We start from the raw sequence: 27,278 nt of genomic DNA, 5'->3' as shown, positions 1-27,278 counted from the left end.
AAGGTATAAATAACCCGGGAAGAAAAACAAAAATGCAAGCAGTTTATATTCATTTCCCAGTGTTCTTTCTTTGGGTATAGCTGCTTCTGTCCATCATTTATCAATTGAAACAGAGTTAGGTCTCTTTGTCAAAGAAATCCACTTCCATCAGAATACATCCTCATACAGTATCGTTGTTGAAGTGTATAATGATCTCCTGGTTCTGCTCATTTCACTTAGCATCAGTTCATGTAAGTCTCTCCAAGCCTCCCTGTATTCATCCTGCTGGTCATTTCTTACAGAACAATAATATTCCACAACATTCATATACCACAATTTACCCAGCCATTCTCCAAATGATGGGCATCCATTCATTTTTCAGTTTCTAGCCACTACAAACAGGTCTGCCACAAACATTTTGGCACATACAGGTCCCTTCCCCTTCTTTAGTATCTCTTTGGGGTATAAGTCCAGAAGTAACACTGCTGGATCAAAGGATATGCACAGTTTGATAACTTTTTGAGCATAGTTCCAAATTGCTCTCCCAAATGGCTGGATGTGTTCACAATTCCACCAACAATGTATCAGTGTCCCTGTTTTCCCACATCCCCTCCAACATTCCGCATTATCTTTCCCTGTCACTCTAGCTAATCTGACAGGTGTGTAGTGGTATCTCAGAGTTGTCTTAATTTGCATTTCTCTGATTAACAATGATTTGGAGCATATTTTCATATGACTATAAATAGTTTCAATTTCTTTGTCTGAGAATTGTCTGTTCATATCCTTTGATCATTTATCATAGGCTAACAGAAATTAAATTACTTGCACAGGGGCATCACATAGCTACTTAATGTTTGAACCTAAATTAGAATTTAGGTCTTCCTTATTCTAAATCCCAAACTCTTATTACTGAGCTACCTAGAAGTCTAAGATTCCTATATAAAAAGAAGAGTCCTATGTCATCTGTGGAACAAATGGCATATTGTAGTGAGCAATATAAGGTTCTACAAAGAATAAGAGCCAATTTGTGTTCTGCTTATTTACTTATTTGTTTGTTTATAATATTTGATTTAATTAATTATTTCTCAATTACATTAAGAAAACATTTTGTCATTAATTTTTTTCCCAAATTCTCTCCTTCCATACCATTCTCCCCGAAACCTTGCAATCAGTATACTACTTAAAGAAAAATGGGAGCTTTGCTTAAGTAAAAATGATGATGATGATGATAGTGGTAATAATAACTTCTATGGTGCTTTATGATTTGCAAAGAAAAATTACACATGTTATAAGGAGCAAAGGAATGACTAAAAATCAGTGTTTGCTCTCTAATCTTTTACAAATTAGTTCTCCTCTCTTTTAAATGTTGTACTATATAAATGTCATAATAATCCTTAATATTGCAGAAATAAAAAAGGGGAAGAGTTCGATAATTTAAAAAAAAACCTAAATTATGGAAGAGGATACTGGAAATTTTTATGAAAACAAATATAAGAAAGAAGAAATGCCTTTTGATTTTTATGGAGAGAGCTTTTTTTGTTTTAAATAAGGACTAATCCATTTGAAAATATCAGGAAGAAAGTATACAAAGAACTCAAAGAGGCAGTTGGTGGTGCAGTGGATAGAGCACCAGCCCTAAAATTAGGAGTTCCTGAGTTCAAATCTAATCTCAGACACTTAACATTTCCTAGCTATATGACCCTGGCCAAGTCACTTAACCCCAATTGCCTCAGTGGGGAAAAAATAACTCAAAGACATTTAAAAAGAAAATTTTCAGTACTTGTCCAACAACCCATCTTGAGGTTTTTCTGGTTATTTCCTTTCCTTTCCCCTGAAGTAAAAAAAAAAAAAAAAAAAAAAAAAGAGGTACTTTGTAGGTTATAGGAAAAAAGCTTATTTACATGGGGAAAAGCAACAAAGGGGTTGAGTGCTGAAGAATGGAATTTCCTGTGTAAAGAACAGCAAGAAGGTCACACTATACCTAGATCATAGAGAATCTGGAAGAGAAGGAAGTGAAACCAAAATGGAAAGATGGAAAATGGCCAGCTTGTGAAAAGTTTTAAAAGTCATGATTGTTATATTTGATGCTAGAGATAATATGACAGAAGAAAGAGAAATTAGGGAAGGAAAAAAGAATACACATGTATGAGGTATCTACTATGAATCATGAACTGGTTCATAGTAGCTCATTAACAACAGTAACAATAATAATAACTTACATTTGTATAGTACTATGTTCCATTCACTGTACTAAGTAAATTACAAATATTTTAATTATAAAATATTAATTAAGAACTATTTTAATGAAGATCATTTGACCTTCATAGCAACTCTGTGAGGTAGGTACTGCTACTATTCTTATTTTATAGTTGGGAAAAGTGAGAGAAACAGCAATTAACTTACTTGCCAAGGGTCATTCAGTAAGTGAGACCAAATTTGAATGTAGATCTTTCTGACTCTAGACCAATATACTATAAACTGTCTTACTTATCTGCTTGCAGCTTCTAGTTGAAATATCAGAGAAGACTTCAGACAGAAGTTACATGTAAGTTAAACACTGAAGTTAATAGTTAAATCAATGTCTTCTGGAGGTAAGGTGAAGGACCTTTCCAGATACAGCTCAGGGAAAAACATAGCCAGTAGGTAAGAAAGCAATAGAGAACAATGAAAAATCTAATTTTTCTAAAGAACAGAGTCCATGACAGGAAGAAATGGAAGAAAAAGCAAAGAAAGTAGGTTTAGACATTTAGAAGTAAGCCTTTTAATTAGATTCTCTGCTTCAAGCCTCTCCTCATTCTAATCAATCCTCCACATAGTTACATCAGGTTTTCCTAAAATCGCAGGTCTAACACTGTCACCTTTCTATTCAATAAACTTTAAAGGCATCCTGCTTGACCTCCAAGATCTGATATAAACTCTTATGTTTTACATTTAAAGTTCTCTATAACCAGTCACTTTGTACCTATCCAGTCTTGTTACATGAATATTAGCCTCTTCCACATTCTACAATCTAGTCACACTGGCTATCTTATGGTTCCTTACACATGATATTCCATTTTCCTTTTCTGTGACTCTGCACTGGCTGAATTTTTTTTTTTTTTTGTAATGATCTCTTTCTTCACTTCTTCCTCTCACAATCTCTGGCTTGTTTCAAAAGTCAATTCAAGCAACACTTTTTTCAAGAGGCTATTAGCAGTGTTCCAACCTTGCAGTTCTTTCCCTTTTACAGCTACCTTCCCTCTCCTTTGTCTGTATCTTGAATACACTTATTTATATACTGGTTGCCTCTCCTTTAAAGATAAACTCTTTGGTGATAATTACTATTTTTCTCCTTTTTTGACTTTTTTTCTATAACCCTAACACCTAGGATGGTGCCCAACAAATAGTAAACAGTTAATAAAAGCTTGTTTTCAGGTGATTATATTTCTATTTGGGATGTTAATGAGTCTAAAACATAACCAAATGCATTTTAAAATTCAGACAGAATTTTCATTCAGAAAATAAAAAGTCTACTTTGAACAATTATAGCTGAACAATTTGAACAATTATAAATTATAGATTTAAAGTAAATTGGTTAAGGAAGTATTTATTAACCATCTACATATGACAACTGGCAAGTTCTGTGGTTGGTAAACAAAGAGATAACTTTTGAATGAGGAAGACTAAGGGTCAAATCATGCCTATGACTTACTGCTGTCTGTTTGACTATGGATAAGTCACTTAGTGCTCTCAAAAAATTTATACATTGTTGAATATTGGCCAGTTTGTATTGGAAATGGGAGTTGATTTATTTAAAGTTATTAACACCAATGAAACCACAAATTAAAAAAAGAAACAAACTACATCATCTCTTCCCCATACAATGAAGGAAATGTACTAAGTACTAGAAACTCAAAGGCAAAAATAAGTCCCTTTCACCAGGGTATTTTCAGAACACACTTTTAATTTCAATAATTAAATAATTTAAAACTTCCTTCATATTAGTACACTTATCACTGACACAGACTGGAATCTTTTTTATAACCCAAAACATTTGAGAACCCTATAGATAAAAAAAAAAAAAAAAAAATTCATCACCTGTACACAACCTCGTAATGAGTGTGAACTTCACTGGTCTAGTCATCAAGTGACAGGCACATATAGTCTGTTATTCAACCCCAATCAATGTCTTTCCAGAGTTTTCTAGACCCTGAGCTACATTGATATAACTTTTGAGAATTGACTACCCTCTCCATGTTAAAAGAAAATATTAAAGTAAGAATAGAATATACTTTTGGTAGAAAAACTTTCTGAATGTTCTTCAGGTAAAGACATTTTTTTTTTCCTGCAACATAAAATGCTTCTGACTGTTTACAATTACTACTAATGTCTTATTACTAATTCAATATACTTCTGGTCTTTTTATAATTGAGTTTAAATTATGATAATAATTCATATTATTTCAGGAGGGAGGGGATACATATTTATATAATGCCTCCTGTGTGCCAAGCACAGTGCTAAGTCCTTTAAATTTTCTCATTTCATCTTCATGACAACACTGAAAGGTAGCTCCTATTATTATCCCCATCTCATAGAGAAAATTGGAGAAAACTGGATATGTGACTTGCCCAAGATCACAGTTTTTAAGTTTCCGGAAGAAATATTTGAATTCAGGGCTTTCTGAATAAATGCGTGAAAGAATTTGAATTTAAAAACATGTATTCAGCACTTGGCAGCTAGGTGGTGCAGTGGTATAGTGTTGGTCCTGGAGTAAAATTCCTTTTTCCTAATTTCAAATGTGTCCTCAGACATTTATTATGTGACCCTTAGCAAATCACTTAACCCTGTTTACCTCATTTCCTGTAAAATTAGCTAGAAAAGAGATGACAAAGCATTACAACATTTTTATCAAGAAAACTCCAAATTGAATCACAATAAGTGAAACATGATAAATATAACTGAATAACAACAAAATTCAGCACTCAATGCTTGAAAGGATCGGCATGACTTACTAAATATAGAGTTGACCTTGAAGCCAAGAAGAGCTAAATTCAAGCTCTGCCTTTGACACAAACTGAATTTGTGACCGTAGGCAATTAATTTAACTTCTTACTGATATAAAATACTTTCTTAGACTTTATTTATCAAGAATTTTCCTGAAAGTAGAATGTGATACAGTTCAGACAAGTGATATTACTTCTGTTTTACAAATGATAGGATTAAAAAATGACTGATTTGCCCATGGTCGATTGACATGTAAAAAATGGTGCCAGCCTTCAAGTTTGCTGCTCATTCAAAGGTAAACCCTGCACTTCTCTGAAATTATATATCCATCCATGCAAAAGAAAATGTTCTGTAAAAAGTACCTGGTATAAATTTATATATGTTTAAGAACATATGATCAACTTCAAAGATTCTCCAATAACGATATGAAAAGTTGTTGATGTTTATAGAGCATGACAAAGTATACATATTAACTATCAAAATGATGCTGGAAAAATGATATTATTCAAAAAAAGAAGCATAGCTGAAATTAAGCCTACCCAACTGGGCTTATTACACTCACATTGGTAAATTTACCTCTAGATTTATACCATGCATTCACCTACTTAAGAAGATTTTGTTGAATTGAATCAAATCAAACAATATGATACAGGGCAAATAACACTGAACTTGGTATCAGAGGACATGGGTTCAAATTTTTTCTCTGACATTACTACCTTTATGACTTTGAAAGTCACTTAATTTCTCTGGACTTCAGTTTACTTATCTACATAATAAAGATACTATACTGTATTACTCCTAAAGTTCCTTCCAAATCTGTATAGATGACCATATGATCTCAGTAAATTTAAGTGAATTTCTCTTTTTTCTCCTCCTGACATAGTATACTATCTCATCAGACTTTTATGTATCCACTGATCATTGAACTACCAATTTTGCTCTGCATACAGGCAACATTGGAATACAAATCAACACATGGTATAAAAACCTAGATGACTTAAAAATAATAAAGAAATACTTATGTGGCAAAATATTATAGATGAGTTTTATTGTATATTTAAAACTCTCTGCCTTGGAGAATTCTGCATACCCTCCAAATCTCTTATTTTTTTCAATGCCCTTTCAGACACAGCTCAATTTCTCCAAAAGCATTTTGGATAATTTTCATTGGCCTAGGATGCTATAAGTGAAACCATAATATAAACAAATAAACATGAGTCAGAGGAGCTTATCACAAAGATCATAAGAAAAATAACATGGAAATATTAAAGAATTAATGTTAACTTTAAATTGGTAGAAATTATAAATATGGGACATATTTATACACATTAATAAATAAAAAGACTCAGAATTTTCAGCAAGATCTAAAATGATTGCTTTTATAATACTTTAAGATAAGAACATTTTTAACTCTTAAAAAAAAATGGCACTGGCATTTTTTTCTTTTTTTATCCATTAGAAATCTACAATCTCCTTAGTGTAGTGTTTGCTTATTTTGCATCTCCTAATCTTAGAAAATTTCTTGATAATGAAGCTATGAATAAACTCAGGTTTGCCTAACTATTATGTCTCAAAGACAAAACTTCAATTCAGACCTTCCTGTTAACAGAGTAATTATGCCATTATGCCAAGATGTTTTACCTATTGAGTTACCTGAGATTCAATCCTAAGATCCATTCTCTACTCAGAAAATATGTCTCATTATTAGAAATAACTAACTTAGAATTTAGCAAGTCATCAAACATAAGGATATTAAGAATATGAAAATTACAGATATCGAAAATGATAGCTTTTACAAGTAGATTTAAAAAGCAGTTAAATATTTTATAAAGGATCTTAAGTTTTCATTGTAAAATTATATTTAGTTTAGCTTTAGTACAAAATTTTGTATTCCAATTGAAAATTGTATAAAGGTTACTAATAAAGATTCTTAATTATCTCCTCAATCAACTATTCAACAAATATTTATTGAGTATTCACTGTGTGCAGAGCCCTATGTAATTGCCATGGGGATAAAGAGAAAAAAAATGGGATTTTTGAGCTATTAAATGCTTGTGAACATTGAAACAATTAAGTATGAGTTATATCCTTTCAAAAAACAAGCAGTTACAACTTATATTGGGGAAAAACATTTAAAATGTATGTGGGGCTACTAGGAAAATTGAAAGAGATGTTTAGATAATCAGTTGTAAATCAATTGATGCAATTGGTGTGTGAAATTTAATGGGGGAAGAAGGGTTGTACTTCTGTTAAAAGTCAAATTACAGTGTTTGCAACCGTGGCTGATCAGAACAATATGAGGTCAGAATGCTATACCACAGATCAGCTACAAATTGTCCATTTGAAGATTTGGGATGTATTCTCTAACTGTATTTCTTCTGAGCTACTTCATTCTATTTTGTTCACACAGTACCGCACCTTTCTATTGAGGGCATGACATGCTTGGTAGTCCTGTGTCAGTGTCTCCCATGTTACGCAATCAATTCCAAGTTCATAAAAAAGATTTTATGAGTGTCCTTATATCACTTTTTCTGAACACCTTATGAGTGCTTGCTCTCACGCCAGATGATCTTCAGAATCTTCCTAAGACAATTCAAATGGAAGTGATTCAGTTTCCTGGCATGTAACTGGTATATTGTCCAGTTTCACAGGCATATAACAATGAAGTCACCACATTGGGTCTGTAGACCTTCAGTTTAGCAGGGAGCCTAATACCTCCTCTATCACACTTTCTTTTGGAGCCTTCCACACACTGAGCTAGCCCTGGCAATGAGTGTGAACCACTTTTATCAATGTGTACATTTCTAAAATGTATACTGCCAAGCTTGGTAAGTGACGTTATCCACAGTATTCAGAATTTCTCCATTTGCTGTAACTAATAGTTCCACATATGGATGGGGACTGATGGAGGGTACCTATGTATTCTTGGTGTTAATTATTAATCCAAAATTAGCACAAGCAGCAGAGAATCAGTCCATCATTTGTTGGAGACTGCATTGAGTATACAATCATTGCAAACAAAAAAACATGCACCAACATTTTCTCCATTTTAGTCTTAGCTTGTAATCTTTTCAAAATGAAGAATTTCCCATGTGATGGTAGTTGACCTTGATGCAATGTTCTTCCTCATTGAAGGCATTTGAAAACATGTCTGAAAACATCATTCTGAGAACAAGCACACAGCCTTGTTTCAACTCCATTGGTGACTGGGAAAGAGTAAGAACACGGTCCATTATCCAGAATCTGGGAAAGCATGCTATTGTGAAATTGACATACAATATTGATGAACTTTTCTAGGCAACCATATTTTAACAATTTTTCATCGGCTCTTGTGACTGGCAGTATCAAAGACCTTGGTTATATCTACAAATGTTGTGTGCAGATCTCTGTTCTATTCTGGTATTTCTCCTGGAGTTGTTGGAGCAGCAAACACTATATTGACTTTTTCCCAGCCATTTTTGAAGCCACATTGACTCTCAGGTAAATGGCTATTTTCCAAGGGAAAGATGAGCTGGTTAAGAAAGACTGTCAAGAATCTTGCCAGTAATGACTAAGAGAGGAATCCCACCCTCCTGCCCCTGCCCCATGATCATCACAGCACAATCTTTTTCCTTTACCTTTATTAACATGGACAGTGGAAGTATCCTTGAATTTATGGGGAATAACCTTCTTTTGTCAGATAGCCGAGAAAATTTCAATCAGCTTTTGTGTGAGCAACGGATTGCTCACCTTGTAAATACCAGCTGGAATAGAATCAGCACTAGGTACTTTTCTACATTAAGGAGTTTAATGGCATTCAAAACCTTTTCTTCAGTTGGAATTTCAGTTAGGAAGGGCTCTCAACCTGAGATAAATAGTCAACGGCTTCATCATTAACTGATGATGGTCTGTTAAGAACACTATGAAAGAAGTCAGCACATCTCTCTAGGATTATGCCCTCATCACTAATCAATGTGGAGCCATCAGTGCTGAGTAACTGAGATGCAACATAGGTCTTTGACCTATAAATAGTTTTCAGGGCAACATAAAAATACTTAAGATTGTTTTCAATTTCAGCATAAAATTGAATTTCATCTGCCTTTTTACTGAACCAAGAATCTTACTTCTCTCCAAGCTTCACTTGTATTTTATTTTTGATGGAATTAAAAGCTGCCTGCTTAGAAATGGATGCAGTATCCTGCTGATAAACTCTTTGGAGTTCTCATTTCTTCATTTAGCAGCTGCTGAATTTCCCCATTATTTTTCTCAAACCAGTCTTGAAATCTGCAAGTGTTCTGACCCAGATGAGCAAATACATTACTGTATACCAAGTCTCTGAAAGCTGCCCACTTCTTTTAAGTTCCATTGTTGTTAACTATATTTTAGCTTAAACTTTCCCTCCAACTTAGCTACAAAGTATTCCAGTGCAGAGAAGTGCTCTAACCTGTTGACATTAATTCTTCTGGCTCATTTTGTTTTAGGGCTGCTGCTTTTGTTAAATGTGAATATTTAATTTGGAGAGGTTAAGTCTGTGATCAGTCCAGCACTCTGTCTACACATAACATTCATCACTTTCACACACTGACTCTTCTCCTTATAATCACATGATCTATTAAATGTCAATGTTTACTGGAAGGGTGCATACACAAAGTTTTGTTGCCTTTAGGTAAATGGAAGACAATATTGATGAAATAAGTTTATGAGATGCATAACTCTTCTGTAGCAAGTGACAGTTGGTTATTTCCAACTCCATTCCTCCCAGGGACTTCCTGATATGACTGGTAATCTGAGCTACACTAGCATTAAAGTCATCCAGAATTATAAGCTTATCCTCTTTTGGCACATTGTGTCTCCAGGTCTTCATAAAATCTTTCTTTGACCTCATTAGAGTTTATCATGCTGGGAACATAAGTCCTGATATTGGTAGTGTGCTATTTTCAGACAACTGGCAATTGCATTGTCATGAATATGTCATTTGTTTCTTTCAGTTGCCATATAAGCTTGTTGACTAGATTAGTTTTGTTTTTTTTTAATTATTACTTTTTCCAGGCAATTGTGGTTAAGTGACTTGCCTAGGATCATACAGGTAATAAATTCTATGTATCTGATCCTGGATTTGAATTCAGATCCTCCTGATTCCAGGACCATTTCTCTATCCACTATGATATCCAGCTGCTTCTGACTAGATTAATTTTGATTACAAAACCTATACCAGCTTCATGGCATTCTTTTTCCTGAGGACACTCCTCATGTATCCAGTTTCAACATCAGTAAACTGGCCTTCATTTGCCAGCCTTGTTTCCTTCAGGACTTCTCTTTGGATGAAATATCTACTAAGTTCTCTCACAATGAGAGCTGTTCATCTTTCAGGTCTACAGGATTTTGTGTTGTTTATAAATGTGAACAAATTCCATGTTCCAATGATAGAGAAACATTTTTGTAGAAGTTTTGTAATTGTGTGTGTGTATATATTTTTCAGCCACAAGTTAGAATCCCCTCTTGCAGTAATCATACCAAGATTGGATAAGTGGATGGTTTTTAGGACACCTTTCCTAGCCTCTTTATCACATCAGGAGGTGAGCAATGCAGTTTTCAAAAGGTTACTCATACATTCAGGGAACTGCTGAATCCCATTGTTCCTTACAATGAAAAGACAACCATATGATCTGGACTGCTTGTATGCAAGGTTGTGACTATAGCTTCTAGTGTATCCACATTTGTTGCTTCATTACTTGTCTGTCATCACAGAACTTTGAAAGAAGTAAGAATGGTAAAGTAAAATGGGTGATGTCTTTTGATTCATGTATAAATTGGATTTATGTGAGGCAGAGTTGTGCAAAGTTGTTGGTCTTACTCTTGCAGAGTTGTCACAGTCCTTTGGCAGGACAGCAGCAATACTACTAGTGATAGCTTGAGACAGTGAATGATATTGACATCTTCAATGTCTAAACAAACCCTACTCTTCCCACAACACCTATTTCAGCTACTTTCACAGTATCTGAAACAAATTGTTCTAATCTACCCATTCTACCAGGAAAAGTCTTCACATGCTTGGAGTAGATATTCTCCTGACTCACCAACCAGTTTGAGACTCCTTAGTTTCCTCCAACATGGTTTCATCCATCTGCCAAAACAATTTATTGGATTGTGGATGCTACAGCTTCTTGGAACCACAGGTGACGATGAGGTGGACCAAGTGGACACTAACGGTGGAAATTAACCTTGAAAAGGGCTTGACAGCCCTCATCCTAGAAGTACTAGTCTTACCTGGAACATATCTTACAATATAAATATAAAGGTCAATATATAGAAAAAAAATTCTACTGGAAGGGGAAAATGAAACAGAGAAGGGCATGAAAACTTTTCAGACCTTCAGTTTTCTAATCTATAAAGTCCATAAAATATTCAATTCATAGAATTCTTGGGGGGAGACATATTTGTTACCGTTAACGTGCCATATAAATATAAGCTCACAAGATCTTAATCTTAGAGGTGAAAAGAATCTTTGAAGCTATCTAGTTCAACTCCCTCAGTTATGGAAGTTAGAGGGCGGCACCAAGGTCCCACAGGTACTAAAATATAGAAATCCTTAAAATGTGGGTCTTCTGACTCCAAATGTAGCATTCTTTCCACCATATCACCTATCAATTGCCTATGTATTTTTAGATTTACATATGTATTTGACAAGTATGTATATACTTGCATATTTGTAATCTATTACAATATAAAATTATATATCCAAAAATAATTATATACATTCTTACATATATTTGAGTGTTCAGTAACCATTTTTATTTTTCATTATGTTCAATGTTTTTAAGAAAATGTCTCAGAGGTTCAATAGGAATAAAAGAACAAAAACCAACTATCATCTTTAATTTGAAGGCTTCCAGTAGCCATCTAGCCCTCCCTGCAATGTTTAGAAATTCAATCAATTTGGATTTATACACTTTATTTTAATATTTATTTATTTACAAATAAATTTTATTTATTTATATTTATATAAATATTATAATTTACTTATTTTTCATATTTGTATGAAATAAATTTCTATTTATATAAAATATAAATTTTATATATATATTATATAATATATTTATATTATTTATATAAATTAGATGATTTATATCAATTGTAGAAAATGATTATTTTGATAGAAATATTTCTATTATTCTCATGTTTATAAAGAGACCAAAAGTTATTCATTTAATCTGTGATATATAACAATTCCCCACCTCAGTTGGGGTATCTCAGTTCTTTTACCATGACTGACAAATGCTCCAGTATGAAAAACAGTGTCTTCCTGGATTTGAAATGCCTTTTTTTTTTTTAATATTCAAGATTCTAGGATATTAAAGTTTATAACTACATGTTTGTTTTTGCTTTTGTTTCTCTCAAGTAGCATCATAAAAGTGAGAAGGAAAGTTGCAGAAATTCCCAATTATAAAATTTTCTTTCCTGTTTGGATTAATTAATTTTTTTTTACTAGTATAAAGAATATACAATTAGAAAGCTCCTTCACCAGTGACATATGCTCTTTAATTAAATCTTAGAGATCTGCCTGTAGCACAGCAGATCTTTTACTTATAATAATTAACATTTTGATATATACATCACACCAAAACCATAGAGTTATAAGATTTAGAGTTACAAAGAACATTAGAAATGATCTGGCCTAACCCTCAAATTTTACAGAAGAAACTAAAAACAATTGAGGTGAAATAATTTGCCTTGAGGTAGTTTCCAAAAGTAATTCCTTTGATTTCTAAGTACATTTTTTTCCCATTTCACAAGTATGTATCTTAAGAAATGCTCGATTTTTCTTCAATGATTCAAAGCATCTGTGATTTCCCTCTACCAAACAGATTGCAATATCTTGATGTCTTAGATTGAGGTCATTCTATATAAGATATGCAAAAGGATATTCTGTTGTAGACAATTAACTCTATTTTAAAATCTGTTAACATGCTGATTGGAAATGAAAGAGCATATTCGGGACTAGGGTTAATAAAAGGGGTATGGGAACAGCTAGAACTCTTCAGCTGTGTTTGGCACTAAAATATTTGAAAACAGCTGTCAGATTAATATTCTTATTTCAATGATGCTTGGTGTAGTGAATAGAGTGTTATACTTTAAGTCAGAAAAACTTGGGTCCAAATATTTTCTGTGACATTTGCTAGTTGTTTTGCCATGGGCCAGATATGAGTCCTCTCTGAAACTCAGGCAATTCTCTAAGCCTGTAAATTACAAATGGGATATGTTTTTTTGAGGATGGAGAAGTATCTCATACTACAAAAACCAGAGTTCCTTGGCTTATTATATGTGTAGTCACAGAGTTAAATATTATCTAGAAGACAATAGACAAAGATTATATAATTAACATCATGCTTGTCATTATATACTTTTGAAGATTACTCAAATAAATAATATCTTGCTCTGAACAGACTTAATTTTATATTTCTAGTATTTAGCAAAAGTTCTATAGACATATGGTATGCATACATATATATGCATATTCTACATATATATATGTATGTATATGTATCTATAGAGAGAGACACACACCATATGTCAGTGCTACACATTATAAGGTTAAATTAAATTAAATTAAATATTGTCTAGAAGACAACAGCAAACTATTACATAATAAATACGATCTTGGTTAGTATGTATGTGCATGTATAAAAAATATATGTACATATATAGATATATATGGAGAGAGTCACAGTTTTAAACATTTTCTAGAGATAATAGCAAAATATTACAGAGATAATAGAATGTTTATCAGTATCTACTTGAGGGAATTTAATGAAACATATAATATGCTAGTATGCACAGAAATAATTTTCTATTTCTGGTATTTAGCAGACAGTGCTCCATGTTCACGATCTTTGTTTTTGTGTGTACATTCACATATAGATTTACATATAGACACATATATATGTTTGTGTATACTTTTATTCCAAAAGATCTAATGAATTATAAGAATCTATACTAGATGGAATGCCAAAGAAAGAGTATATATGTTATAGCTTAAAGATTTTTACCATTTGTTAAGGAAAAACATTGTGAATTTAAAATTTTGTAAAAGTAATAGAAACCAACATATCTTCAAGTGTTATGTAGTGTATTATGGAAAGAGTAATGGATTAGAAATCTTTAGTGGTATAGTTATGGTTGCAGTTTTTTTTTTCTCATTTTATTCTTCCACTTTCACGATTTTTTTTCTTCATTTTTGTTTTCCCATATTATTTAACTGAGTCACTTTTTCATAGTTTTCTTTCTTTTAATCAGTTTCTTTAATATGTTTTCTATTTGATGTTTTATTTCCCTTTTCCTTTTTTCCCCAAGAAGTGAAGGGAGAATGTATTGCTCCTTAATGTAATTTTGTCCAATTGTAGCTGTTCTGACTACATGAAGTGAAACTAGGTTGAGTCATAATTACTTATAGTCATTTTACCCTTAATTGTTTCCTGACAATAGATTGATATTCATCCTATACAAAATAGCACACCTGAAGTCCACAAGATATAATCAGGTACAATTTGCATTCATGTCAATGCTATGTGTCAAATGAAAATTATTGTCTTAATGAAAGGCAAATATATCACCCTGGAAAAACATCATGTTTAATTATATGACCCTGAAAAAATATCATTATATTAGATCAATATCTCAAGATGGAAAACATGTCTAATACTATAAATATTTATTTATGATTCCATTAAAATCCTTCTCTAATGCTTCATGGTGCTGTGGAGGTGACCCTGAGTTCTCAAAGGACGTGCCAGTAACACAAAATTTTTCAAGTCCAGAAAAGCTGGTAAAACTTTGAGTTATGAGTTCAATAATGAATTGAGTGTTTATTTATGGTCCAACCTTGTTAAGCTCAGTGAGGCTTATAAAGTTGGCTTTCAGGTAATATTTTTGCTTTGTTTTGTTTTGTCAGCAAATAATAATAATAATAAAACATATTAAGATATGGGTTTGGGACACTGACATTTGAACTAATGGAGGATGTTTGAATATAATGAAACTAATCATTTCAAAAATATTTCTTAAGAATACACAATGTGTTCGAGAGAATACAAAGTCAAAAGTGCCTATCATCTGAGTGCTGCTGAGGAAGACCAAGATCCTGGCTCCTTTGGTGTCCATCATAGACCCTCCAGGTCCTTCCATCCTAATTAGGTCATGTCTCTATTCCTATGGCCACTATATTTCATTGTCATTTTAAAAATAATTTTTATTTTCTTTCTTTTGGATTTCATTTATTTTCTTCCTGCATTCAAAGGAGGCAGTAGGATTCCAGATCAAGTATAGGAAGATATTTCCTAGAATATTGACTGCAGTAAATTTTGAGATCCCAACCTTAGGCAATCAGGGTTTTGTTTTTGTTTTTTTCTGTCAGATTATCTAGCTTTTCTTTACAAGTTTTCTAATGGTCACAATCATATCTTCTCATCACTAAGATACTTAATCTTCTCAATAGATATTTCTCCCTCTTCTGGACAAATCCATATTGCGCTCCCAGTAATGTTGCTTTTGTGGGAAGGCAGGCTGAGGTTTTTGTTTTGGCTTGTTGCTTTTTTTTGCCCTGATATTCATTTAAAGTTCTGTTCTTCCACAACCACCAATTCCACTCAATTTTAGATTTGGTCACGGTCTTATACTTGGTCTTCACCTTGAATCTCATTAGACTGTGAAGGAAGTCAAGGTAAACTTGCTTTAAAGACTGTCATGTGAAGTAAAATGCTGTCAAACAGTTTGCAATCTCTCTGGGGGAGGCAACTTCTTTGCATGTAGGCACACAAAAAAATTGATTTAAGATTATTAAAATAGGAGGATTCTAGTAGTCTAAGGGGATCAGCAAAGGTCTCACTCATATATATAGTGGATCCTGAGTTGAATTTCTTTATAATACAGAGATTCTAGAGTCAGATGAGTAAAATGCTTTGCTTACTAGAAAGCACAATATAAATGGTAGCTAGCTAGTTATGTAGAAATGAAGGGAGAAGAAATCTTAGACATGAGGAACAGTCAGTGCAAAGGAATGGGAATGGGAAATGAAACAGTAAAGAGGCCAGTTTGGCAGGACTAAACTGCCAAAGGGGAGTAATGTGAAATAAGTCTAAATAGGCATATATAATGAGGCTAAGTGGTGCTATGTTACATTGGGAAATCACTTAATCTTTTTTTGCCTCAATTTCCTCATTTATAAAATGATCTGGAAAAGGAAGGGGCAAACCATCTAGTGTCCTTGCCAATAAAATCAGAAATGAGGTCACAAAGAGTCAGAAATGATTGAATAGCAACAACAATAATAGTCAGATTTATACAAGAAATTTAAAATTCAAGACCTAAAATCATAAATCATAGTAAAGTAATATATTCTGGTTAAAGTCTGAAGAAACCATGCTATCTAAAAAATTAGTATCTAGTACATTGTTATATGTTTCAATTTCAATAATATTATGTCTTGTATGTTACTGAGGAAATAATACTCTGTCTTATTACACTTAATTATCTGATTCAATATTTATGTTATTAAGTGGATGATTAGATTTAGTTAATTTAGAAATTATTTCACTTAAATAGTATTGGCTTGATTTCATGACATTTTTATTTTAATAGTTTAATTATCATGTGTGCTTATGTTCTGATTCTTTCAACAGACTTGTCTTTATTATCTACTTGCATTTTTTTTCTTAGAATCAATGTTTCAAAGAAATGAAATTAGAAATCAACAAATGTCTATTCTCTTAATTTTGCCAATACAAATTTCTGTTGGAAAGATTCCTAAAGATACTTGACTGACCAAATATAATTTGCTTGATTGGTACTATTTCTTCTGTCATCTAATAATTTTCCATTTCAATAATTGCATCTTGTTATGGAATTGGAACTATTATTCCTAAATAAATTAATGTCTTTCTTTGTGTTGATACTTCTGTAAGTTCTTAATCTTATATCTGTGGCTGATTGTAGTAAAGAATATATTAGGCCAAAATTCAGCAAATGATAATAAAGAAAGGGAGAAATACAGAGGCAGAGACAGAGAAAGACAGAGACAAAAAAGAATGAATAGAAAAAAGAAAAAAGAAAGGAAGGAAGGTAAAAAGGAAGGAAGGAAGAGAGGAAGGAAAAAAGAAAAATAAAAAGAGACAGAGGGAGGGAGGGAGAGAGAAAGGAAGGAAGAAAGAGGAGGGAGAGAAGGAGGGAAGGAAGGAAGGAAGAAAGGAAAGATGGAAGGAAGGAAGAAAAAAGAAAAGAGAGGGAGCAAAAAAGGGAGAGAAAAAAGAGAAAGAGAGAGAGAGAGAGAGAGAGAGAGAGAGAGAGAGAGAGAGAAAGAGAAGGAAGGAGGGAGGGAGGGAAAGAAAGGTCTCTCCCTTGAAATATTTTATCACTTACCAAAAATTTATTGCATTTTATGTTGAGTTTAACTCAAGAGAGATTAAGGGCAGCAAGACATTTTTATATCAATATGACCAGCTGGAAAATAAAATGCCAAATATCTAAGTTGACTAAGATTTTGTGGAAATTTAATAAATAAATTCTCTGTACTAGCAACAGAGCAGAAAGAGGAGAAAAATAAGAGTTTAAAAAAGACAAAGTATCTACCTTCAAACATTATTCATTAGAAGAATTGGACATATTTGAACATAATATATAACGCAGGGCAAGAGCATAGGAAAAGTTCAAGCAAAGTGTTTATATAAAATCCAAGGGGAGAAAGGTTGTTACTAATAGGGGAAGGAAACTGTTCAGAAAAGGCTTTGGAATAAAATGGAATTTAGATAAGATTTGAATGATTGTTCACTTGTCTTATTTGGTCTCATCATTTGTAACTGATATTATTGTTTGGACATAGACTTGATAGAAATGTGAAAAGCAGAGCACTGTGTGGGGGAAAAAATGAACACAGCAAAAAACTAATACTATAGAGAGATTAGTGAATAGAATAAGGTAGAAAGGAAAATCGAAAAATATTGAAAATAAGAATTTAGAGTATGAGGAATAAATAATATTGTTACTTTTCCAAGGTCATGGCAAAGAGATTTAGGAAGTGGTCTAAGGTTGATATATAGAAATCATATTCAAATTTAGGCATGATATTGGAGACAAGGAAAGTGCCCTCAAGACTATTCAAATTTTCATCTGAATTGTACAAGACTCCCTCCATAAACATTAACCAGAGCCTCAAACTCAGAGCATTGACAAAACATATTGCCTTACAATTCTCTCTCACAGACCCTTTAAAAATTGGCAAAAAGATTGATTTTAGTCATCAGAAAGAAAATATGCTTTGTTAACTTAAGGAAATTTTAACTCAAATTAAAATAATGCAGAGCAGTATTTAACAAAATGTTTATTTTCTCAATTAATTGTATCTCTGTCTGTCTTTCTGTTTCTCTCTGTGTCTCTCTCTCTCTCTTTCTCCCTCTCTTCTTTATCATTTGTTCAATTTTGACCTGATACATTCTTTACCACATTGATCACAGATGAAAGATTAAGAATTTACATAGGTGTGAACACAAAGACATTAATATAAAATAATTAAGGATGATAGTTCAGATTCCATGACAAGATGCAATTGTTGCAAGGGAAAAATCATTAGATGACAGAAGAGATAGTATTAATCAAATTCATCTTTAAATTGTTTCTTTTTAAACATTAACACGTACAAACTAACACAATATAAGCAAACATGAAGACAGAAGGGAAGTGACCAATGTTAAAATTTACAAGAGAGAAAATATAAGTACATTAAAAAAAAATTGGAAACAGAATCATAGATTGCAACTTGCAGAGGAAGAAATAAAATTTAATCATAATCAAATAGCACATTAAGATTAACCTGCTCTTTTCTTATTCTAGCTTAATTAAGGATAATTATACCCAATTTACAAATAAGGAAATTGAGAATCAGAGACTTGCATAAAGTCACATAGCTAGGAAGTGTCTTAAGCAGAAAACAGAACTGAAAAGTTGAGATTCTAAATTTGGAACATGATTATTTCTTAATATGTAGCAAGGAAAAAGACTATGTGACTGGGAGGCATCACAAAACAAATGCCTTCCAGCTATATCTCACTCTTTTCACTTGAAATAGAATTTATGAGTGCCATCATCCAGTAGCTGTTAAAGAGTTTCAGCAGCTATTGGCTGTACTTTGTTAGAGTTCTCCTATGATGATGTCTTGAGTATCTGGAACTTCAGCTGAAGTTGGAGAGTTATAAGCAATTGTAATAGATAAAAGCCCTTCAGGAAGAATAAATGAGATCTTTGTACCACATTATTTTAGATTCAGAGAAGGAAGCTGAACACATGAGGATTAATCAGCAAGAAAAGCTAATCATCCACAAGAACTCAATCAGCATTAGAAATCTAATTTGCAATTTCAACCTATTACCAATTCCTGCCCATTTCTCATACCCTTTCTTCCATTTCCCATTGCTTCCAGCACACTGTGAAACTAAGCAAGGGAAAATGGCTTACAACAATTATTCTTATGATGAGATAAGTATCAAATTTATTAAGTTGAATTCTTAAAAACTATTCAATATGTGTTAGAAAATTTGTGTTCAAATTGTGGTATTTTTAATCTAATGTCCTCAGGAAAATCACAGTTTTCTCAGCTATTTTCTTTGTTTTTAATACACAAAATCCCAATAATCATAGTTGTATTACTTAACTCCAAAGTTGCACCCAGATTAAAGGCTATCTGATAAAACCCTACCTATGCATGAATCCCTTCTACAGTATTTCCACAAATGGACATTCATCCTAGGAAGTCAGTGGAAGATATAGTCCATTACTATCAATAATTGATATGTTTTTGCTGACATCAGGCTTAAGCGGTTTGTGCAATACCCAGTGCCTTGTCCAGTTCTGCCCATAGTATTAAAACAAATTTCTTTTTTCTTCCATATTACAAAGCTTCAAGCTAAATATCCTTGGTTTCTTCAATTCATCTTTATATGGCATTATCTCTAATCCTCTGACTCTCTTGGTTGCCTTCTAAAAACAAGCCACTAAAAATTCTGCAGAAGCACCATTAAAAACAATTCTTTATGAACAAACCTTCCATTCTGGAAACCAATTTTCTTGCATTCTCTTCCTCATTGCTCTCCTTTTTTTTCCCTCTTTAGCTCTTATGTTCTCTAATTTCTTCTTCTAATAATGTTCTCTGATTTCTTTTACTTTTTGCTGATCAATATCCCTAGTAATATGCAAAAGTCAGAAATTCTAGCACACTTTTAAAAGTTTTCTAAAATATGTTTTTTTTCCAATGCTAATACTTCTAAGTTCTTTAGTCTTATGTTTTTGTAATTCCTTAGAGTGACTTATTCCTATTTTCCTGCCCTCAATAAAAAGTTTAAATCATTTTAACCCTCATTTAATCAATAAAAGGCATTTTAAATGACTTCATTTGTGTGACACACACACAGAGGCTTTTTCAGTGTTGTAAAATATTTGAGAATAAAATACACATTTTTTCCAATTTATTTTATGGATAAATATTTCTGAAATTAGTTTTTTTTCAAATTTATTTTCTTATTCTTTTATTTCTTTGGACTAAATATAACCATTTATCAATGCTGTAGTTGCTATGACCACTTTTAGAAAATTCTAAAAAAAAAAAAAAAGTTGTGAAGCACTAGAGATCTATATTTATTAAAAAAAAAATTTCTCATTGCAAGTTTGCAATACTAGTGAAATCTAGTCCGGTCTGGTAGTTTTTTTTTTTTTGTTTGTTTGTTTTTTTAATACATGAGAAAAATGAAGAACTCTTAGAGACTGTGAATGTCTAATATATCTAAAGTTCTCTGATGTTCTAACTCCAAGTTCAGCATTCTAGCTACCATTCCATGCTACCTCTTCTCTTTGTTAAATGGATATTATAGTGTGAGAGTCAACAGATTAAAACTAAGAAAATTTGTCATTTGATTTGATATAAGCGAACCACCTTGTATTGAATAAACACAAAAAAGGGCTCAATCAGCTTCTGATAATATATAAGAAATTAAGATCCTTTAGTTGAAATTCTCCTGTACCCTTTCACCATGTAGAAATGAAGTCATCAGAAGTAGCTCATTCTCCATGCTGAATATGTTTTGTCCTTGGTACTGAAAGACAGAGTTCTTGTTGACCTGGACATCCCAGTATCTAATAACCTATACTCTGTGAACAGAGGCAGACACTTTAGCAAAAGTAGTTTTTAATAAAATGTTACTAATAGTTCTATCATCTTTTGTGGTCAAAATGTTCCTTGCTCTCTTCCAAAAACAAGTGAAATTAAGTGTTTCTGAAAATAATACAAATGCTGTATTTGGATAAAAGCCAGGAAATTATGTACTTGGTAACATTTTCTTTTATCCACTTTTATACTTTTGTTAATTAAACTTGAAACTTCCTCATCTGCATATGTAAATTTGTCTTTTCCAGATCAAAAACTGAAACTTGTAACTGTTATAAAATTGAACCTTAAACCTAATAAATAAGATATAACATTCAATAGACATAATGAATACAATTTAAAAATCTAGGTAAGAAAGCAGAATAAATATATGTCTAAATATTGGAGAATAAAGGGTATTTTATCAGGAACACAATAGTAATAATAATTTTCATTTTTGTCTTTTTAAATATGAATCTTTTGGTCCTTATAGCTATATTGCAAATATTATCAATATCTGAAAAATAAGGAAACTTGTCTGCAGAGAAAATTAACATTTTGATTATCTCATACAGTTAGTAAGGTTCCTGCACTATATAGCTCTCACAATGACTGACTGGTATAAAACTTACCCTTTCTTAAATGTCTTAATGTGTTGCTTAATACAGATAGAATATACCTTATCAATAAGAAAACAATATTTCCAAATAATTGCATTGCTTAAAAATATTAATGTATAATATATGGATTATTAGCATATAAAAATGTGATGGATATGCACTAATTAGCACTTAACCTATTATCATGTATGCCAGTTCTCCTTGACAAAATAAAACTCAATTTGATAGTACAAGTACAAGTATTTCTTTGATTATATATGGTTTTTCTATTTCTTAGTTTGTGTTTTTTACTAATACAAATACATATGTCAATGAGAAAAAATGAGAAGTTCTTTGCAAAAAGCCTAAAGAAGAAAAATTCAATTAATCAGAAATTTAAAAAGCTGGAATGACTTCATTCAATGACTATTTACAGTAGATTATATAACTAGCACTTCAGTTGTGAATTGGGACATCCTTTCAAGTTGACATCAACCTTGACTAGAAACAAAAGTCTCCTATTATATATGTTTTAATAGATTTATAACAAGTACAATGCAAAATAGATTACATTAAATTTTTTCTCCAGATTTCATAGAATTTAAGAGGTGGAACATTATTATCCCTCCTCAAACTTCCTATGGCATTCCCATCCTCCCCTCTGTAATTTTTCAAATGAGATTCTTGCCTCATACTTAAATGAAAAATTTAAATCCCTGCTCCCTCTTCTCCCTTCTTCATCTTATATAACTCAAAAACCTTCCCTGACTACCACTCCCTTTACTTCAGTCTCATATATGGTGACATCCCTCCTCCTTGCCAAGGCCAACCATTCTACACCTATCCTTGATCCTATTTATCCCATATTTCTCGGAAATTACCCTTCCATGATTCCTCTCTCACTAATCTCCAATTTCTCCTTGTCTTCCCAGATGCCTACAAACAGTCTTATACCTTGCCCTATTCTCAATAAAACCTTTACTTGATCTCTCTACTTATTCTTCTCTCACTGTATTCTAAACTCTTCATACATTGACTTTGATTATCATCATTTAACTGAAACTTCTCCAAAATTGACAAGAGTAACTTAATTATCTAATCTAATCAGCTTTTCTCAATCCTTATCTTTCTTGACCTTTTAAGCCTTTGACATTTTCAATCACCCCTTCCTGGACACTCTTTCTTTTTAAGGTTTTGTTGACATTGCTTTTTCCTAGTTTGTCTGTTTTTCCCCAGGATTTTACAAACTGAATGAATGTTCCATATATATCTTAAACTCAACATATCTGACATTGAATTCATTACCTTCCCCTAATCCCACCTTATTAGCAAGTATTTCTCTCCTGTCAAAAGTACCATAATCTCCCCAGTTACCTAGGCTTACAATTTAGGTATTATCCTCAATTTCTCATCCTCTTTTATCACTCCTACACAATACATTGCTCTGTTCTTTCCTTCCTGCTTTTGAAACTTCTTGTAGACATCAAAAACAAATGCAGAACCTGGCCACCTCACAACTACAATATAATTACTTCCTGGTTGATGTGTTGACCTAAAGTCTTTCTCCATTCCAGTCCCTTCCTAGTTTTTTAGTCTTCTAGGACTTTAATCCCCTTCATGTATGCAGCAATTTGACCTTCTTCTTATTTTTTGCATATGACTCTGCATGTCTTTTCTTCCTGTCTTTTTATTGATTGTCCCTCACGCTTGGAATACTTTCTTTCTTCATCTCATTTCTTGCTTTCTTCATTTAAAACTCAGGTTAAATCTTACTCTTTTCAGGATACTTTAACCAATACTTTCCCTTCCCCCTCCCCACAGTGCTCTAGCATCTTCCCAATAAGATTACCACTCATTTAGACTGTATACATCATATATGAACATAATTGTTTTCTTATTGTTTTCCCTATTAGAATTTGAGTTCCTTGAGGTTAGAGATTAGGGACTATTTTTTTTTCTTTTCTTTGTATTCGTATTCCTTAGTTTAGTGTGAGTATGACTCACTTCCACATAGTAGATGTTTATGAATGTTTATTGACTTAATGCCATAGATTTCATCTAATTCAATCTGAACCTAAGCAAAAATCCTCTCAACAATATTCCTGACAAGAAATAATCCATCTTCCATTTGAAATCTTCAGTAATGGGAAAATCCTTAACTTTCAAGGAAGCACATTTTACTTACAAGCATATTTAGTTGTCTTTCCCTGAAATAGAACAGTTCTTTTTAATTTATAGAAATTGTTCTTAGCACTCCCATTTAGAGGTGAATAAAATTAGTGACATGCTCTTTTTCACATGGCAATTGTTTAAATAGATAAATCAACAAACATTTGAAAATAATTATTTCCCCTCAAAATTTATGGACATTTTTATAGCCATTATTGTTTTCTTTTTTGTTTGTTTTTCACCAAAACTAAATTAAACTTTTTCTGCTTTCTTCAACTGACCTTTTAATGGCATAATTTCCAGACCTATCTTAGTTATACCACTATACCACTCTAGAAATGTTACAGCTAATCTATAATCTTCTTAAAACAAAGATTCCAGGCTAGTTTGCTTTTTTTTTTTTTTTTTTTTTTTTTTTTTTTTTTTTTTAATTTTACTGTCAGATGAAGCCTTTGGGCTTTTGCTCTCTCTGCATGTATGAGGAAACACCAACCCAGGATCAACTAATGGAGGAATTTATTCTATCTTTCTGGTTGCTGAGAAGATGAGCATACTCATAAACATAAATGATGAAAAATATTCTTTGCAGTTTTCAGTGGGAAGAACCATTCACCAGTAAAACTGATATGGTATAACCTATGGGTCATGGAACAAAGAAATTTCTACAAGTAAAAGAGGACCAAACTGAGTAATTGAAAGAAAGAAGATAAAGGAAATTATGAAGAATCACAATTTTTGTGGGAAAAGAATGGGATAAAAAAGTGAGTGATGATCAGGCAAAGAAGACAAACGTGAGAAAGAATAAGAAGTCTGAGGAAAAGCCAGAAATAGAAAATGTGAGACCCAATGAGACAGAAGAAAAGAAAGATGGTGATAAGAAGAAAAAGAAGAGCTTAACAAAACAAAGTCAATTTGGAGCAGAAATCCTTATGATATTGATGTGGTAGATTCTATAAGAAAGTGACAAATGACTAGAAAAATCATTTAGCTATGAAACACTTCTCAGTGAAAAGACATTGAAAATTCTGAGTCTTTCTCTTTGTTCTGGGATGTGTCACCTTTAACTTATATGAAAAGAGAAAAAAAGAATGACATTAAATTGTTATATGCACAAAGTTTTGTCATGGATAACTGTAAAGAGCTGTTCTCTATCTGAATTTCATCAGAGATGCAGTGATTCTGAATATCTTTCTCTAAATATTTCATGTGAAATGCTGCAACAAAGCAAGATTCAAAGGAAAAAATGGTCAAAAAGTTCTTGAAACTCTTTACTGAACTAACAGAGAATAAAGATAATTACAAAAAGTTTTATGAGTAGTTTTCTAAAAACATAAAGTTTTGTATAATACATGAAGACTCCCAGAACTGAATGAAACTTTCAGAATTGCTGAGATGTTATACTTCTGCTTCTCATAGTTAGGTCACTTCTCTTAAGGACTTTTGCATGCAGGTGAAGGAAAATCAGAAACTTATCTGTTGTATTATTACAGGGAAAACCAAGAATCAAGCGGCCAATCCAGCTTTTGTTGAGAATCTTCAGAAGCATGATTTAGAAGTGATATATATATATATATATATATGTATATATATACATATACATACACACACACACATATGGTAAAAATTTTTGATTAGTATTGTATACAACAGCTAAAGAAATTTGAGGGCAAATGTCTGTAACCAAAGAGGCTTTGGAATTCATGGAAGATAAAGATGAAATAAACAGGAACCAAAAAAAAAAAAAAAAAAAAAAAGGAAAGTTTGAAAGCTTTTGTAAAATTATAGATAGTCTTTAAAAAGTCTGGTTATCTTATTGTATGAAACTGCATTCATGTTTTTTTGGTTCAGTTTTGAATTGGCTCTATAGGATCATCTAATTCAGTATTGGAATTGCTGAAGGTGATTCAACTATCAAGAAACACAGCTTTAATTGAGGAAATACCATCTTCTGAAAGAGATGATGACACATCATGTAAGGAAAAAGTGGACTAAAGCATTCCAATAACTATAGCATCTTTCCTAGACTAGGAGGAACAAGTTATTTTGTATAAGTTGTTGGGAAAATAATTATATCTACATTGCCTCTTATGTGTATTTTCAGATATGTTCTCTTTATTTTTGTTAAATCGCTTCAAAAAAATTTGGTATGAACATGCTTCTAAGAGGAAATTTAGTTTTCTTATCTCTTCTAAGTATAATCAATACCTTAGACATTAAAGCAAGAACTAGTAATCATTATAATTTACTTTGGTTTTATTTTAGGGAGATAGAAGAAATATCCTTAATATACAACCAAATACTGTATCCTAATGTTAGCTCTTGTGAGATAATAACAATAAGTAGTTATGAGAAAGCTGAATAATGGAGATGAATTACTCCTTAGTCTCTAAAATACACTATTTTGAGGTATCTTAAAATGTTTATAAAACTGTCTTTTATACATTTAAAGGAATTGAGTTACATTCTATTCCACTGATTTTTTACATGCATAAATCCTGAATTCTAGGAAAAATAAAAGTGTTAACACCAAGGGAAGAAAAAAAAAATACCAGTACTCTCAGAACTAAACTCTTCATATGCTCTGGTCTGAACCTAACACACAAAGACTCATTTTCCTTTCAGGGTAGACACAATAATGTTTGAAACCTCTGACCTAATCAGCATGCAGATTGTAACTCAGCTACACCATTTCTTCCCTCCAAATTTATAAACTCCAACTTAACTTTACTTACCTCTCTCTCCCTCCCTCACTCTCCTTCCTTCCTTTTCTTTCCCCCCTCCTCCCTCTCTCTCTCTCTCTCTCTCTCTCTCTCTCTCTCTCTCTCTCTCTCTCTCTCATATATCTAATTCCTCCTGTGGATGTTCCCTCCACAGGGGAACTTCAATGTATTATGGCTCTTTCTCTAGTATCTTTTGACATTGCATTGATACCATTGGAGCATACAGGCTGCCCATCAACTGTTGTTTTTTGTTTTTTTTTCAGTTTGACTGGCCCTACTTTTTCTGGTTATACAGCTTTCCTGTCATATTCCTTGCATTTAATTTGCTACATAATATTTAATCTGCAACACAATACATATTGCATATTTCTTATGCCTAATACATCTCTCTATTGCCATTTGGGTGGCCCACAATTGTTATAGTTTGGAGATGTGATATTCCATGATTCACAGTTATATAGCATTAATTATTGAAGGTTGCTGTTCAAATGATGGTCCTTTGTTTTAGGAATACATCTAGACTAATTAAGTTGATTATGTGATTCTTTAAACGTAATATAGACAACTCTTCTTTTAAAATTCTGGGTTTATTTCTTGTCTTGTTGCAGAATCTGTCCAATATGGATGCACTAATGGACCAGCATAGGTTATGTATCCAACAGAATGTAA

At 32.3% G+C, this 27,278-nt stretch overlaps 1 protein-coding gene and 1 pseudogene across 1 annotated transcript in view; both read left to right on the top strand.

Moving 5' to 3' along the window:
* The window catches only part of LOC127547630 (CUB and sushi domain-containing protein 3-like), a 588,420-nt gene that overhangs the window by 150,508 nt on the left and 410,634 nt on the right, over positions 1 to 27,278 (top strand). The gene's annotated exons all lie outside the window — the stretch shown is intronic.
* LOC127545965 (heat shock protein HSP 90-alpha-like) lies at positions 8,590 to 25,978 on the top strand (annotated as a pseudogene).

Source organism: Antechinus flavipes, chromosome 1, assembly GCF_016432865.1.
Source record: "Antechinus flavipes isolate AdamAnt ecotype Samford, QLD, Australia chromosome 1, AdamAnt_v2, whole genome shotgun sequence".
Classification (NCBI taxonomy): domain Eukaryota; kingdom Metazoa; phylum Chordata; class Mammalia; order Dasyuromorphia; family Dasyuridae; genus Antechinus; species Antechinus flavipes.
Note: the sequence above shows the minus strand (reverse complement) of the source record. Positions and strands in the feature narration are given on the sequence as shown.